The sequence below is a fragment of the Cyprinodon variegatus genome, unplaced genomic scaffold (genome assembly GCF_000732505.1).
Source record: "Cyprinodon variegatus isolate N-32 unplaced genomic scaffold, C_variegatus-1.0 Scaffold1647, whole genome shotgun sequence".
NCBI classification, from domain to species: Eukaryota; Metazoa; Chordata; class Actinopteri; order Cyprinodontiformes; family Cyprinodontidae; genus Cyprinodon; species Cyprinodon variegatus.
Genome location: NW_015152100.1, coordinates 63,181 through 65,153, shown reverse-complemented (window position 1 = coordinate 65,153; position 1,973 = coordinate 63,181).

The window sequence follows — 1,973 nt, the reverse complement described above, 5'->3', positions numbered from 1 at the left end:
TCTGCAAAGCTTATTTCAAGCTTATTTCATCATCATTTAAAAAGCCAGAATTTTAAGTTGGATCAGAAGTCAAGATTAACAAGTCCAGTTCAAGTCCTATTTTTTTAAATAACAAGTTACTACAAGATCATAAATTCTAATACAAAGGAATCAAACAATATGGATCCATACTTCATTTTTACTATTATTGATTTAGGTATTCCTGTAAGTTTAATGAGAGCACAAATAATAAGGAATCAAAAGGTAATGATGTTAAGGAAGAGTTAAATCCCCAGTCATTAGATCAGTGAGTCACAGTCCACACCTCTGGGTGCGGTATTGGCACAAAACCCACTACCCATTTCCTGTCTGTCTACTTTCAAAATAACAATAAAATAAAGGCCACTAGAGCCTAAAAAAAAAAAATAATAATAATAATAATATATATATATATAAGAGTATTATTACATCAGCGCAATATTACTTANACACACACACACACACACACACACACACACACACACACACAAGGGCAATTGAGGACAACATGAGAACTAACATAAATCTAGAAATTACAACAAAGTAGGAATTAAACCAATAAAAACCAGAAAACAAGGAGCAAAGTAAAGCATAACATAACCAAAACCATGACAAGCACAGAGTTATTTGTTGGCTGAATATGAATGTGCAGTCCTGATCAAAAGAAAAAGGCCACTCCTTTGTGCTGAGTTAAGTTCTTGATGAGTATCGGATTTGGATGCAACTGGTGAGAACCCATAAAAGATATGAAAAGTGTTGGAGAGCAAGCAGACTGAGAATGGCTGGAGGCACTGGGGCATTAGTTGACTTAAATCCTAGGAGAGAGGCTGTCATGCAGAGATGGTTGCGAGAGAACCAAGGGAAGGCTTAGAGCAGGCGAGGTTACTGCCCCCTGGGGGAACAGAGGGACAGAGACGAGCTCTGGGAGGTAAGAATCACAAAATATTAAATAGATTCAAAAGTCAAAGACAATCTCTGAGATGCAGGCTGCTCGTCTCTACCAGGTGGGATGAACCTCAGGTACAGAATGGCAGTCTGTCTCACAGCTCCTTATGTCTCCAGCAGTATTCTAAAAAGAAATCTCTTGTTAAAAATTCTACTAAAATGAACAAATTAAAGTCAGACATGTTTTTTAAACTATGCTTCAACAGAATAATATCAGTAATAATAATAAAAAAAAACTAATTTTGCAGAAGAGCAACAAGCTTTTGGGATATTTAGAAAAGCCTTAATCTTAATTTTCAATCATTCTAATGCACAAAAGTTTTAAACTCAGAAATCTTAATTTTAAATCTCAGAATTAAAAGTAAAATCCTCCTTTGTTAAAAGGAAAGATCCTAAAAATGTCAGGATCCGTGACTTTGCCCACCAGAGGGCGCCGTGGATCCAGGCCTGGGGAGCTTGGACTCAGCTTGATCAGCTGTTTCCTATCCGCTGATTAAGGAAGCTCCCTATTTAAGCTGTGTGTAAATTTCTCTCTGTGCTGGATCGTGTGTCTTACCTGTGCCACCATGCCTGTCTGAGCCTTGAACCTGTAAGATTCCTCTGAATTCCAATAAACATTGGACTTTTAATCCTCCCTCTGTGTCTGTGAGTCTGCATATGGGCTAGTAAAACCATCGCATCATGACAAAAAATACAATTCATTATTTTATCTTAGATGACCGCTTTCTAAGCATTTGACTAACACTGATCATATGAAAAGGTTCTTTCGTAAATTCGTTTGGTTGTCTTGCTGTGAAACAGAACAGTCTGTTAGTTTGCACTGAGCTGCTAATCTACTACAAAATGCTTTCTGTAAAGAAAAAAGCTTGAACTATTGCCATCATATATAAAACATAGAACCTTGTTTTATTGTTACTAATATTTCATGTATAAAGAAATATAAAAATTAAAATATATATTACTCTGAGTAAAACTGTATCTTTGTTTAGTTGATAAAATTTGATATATTA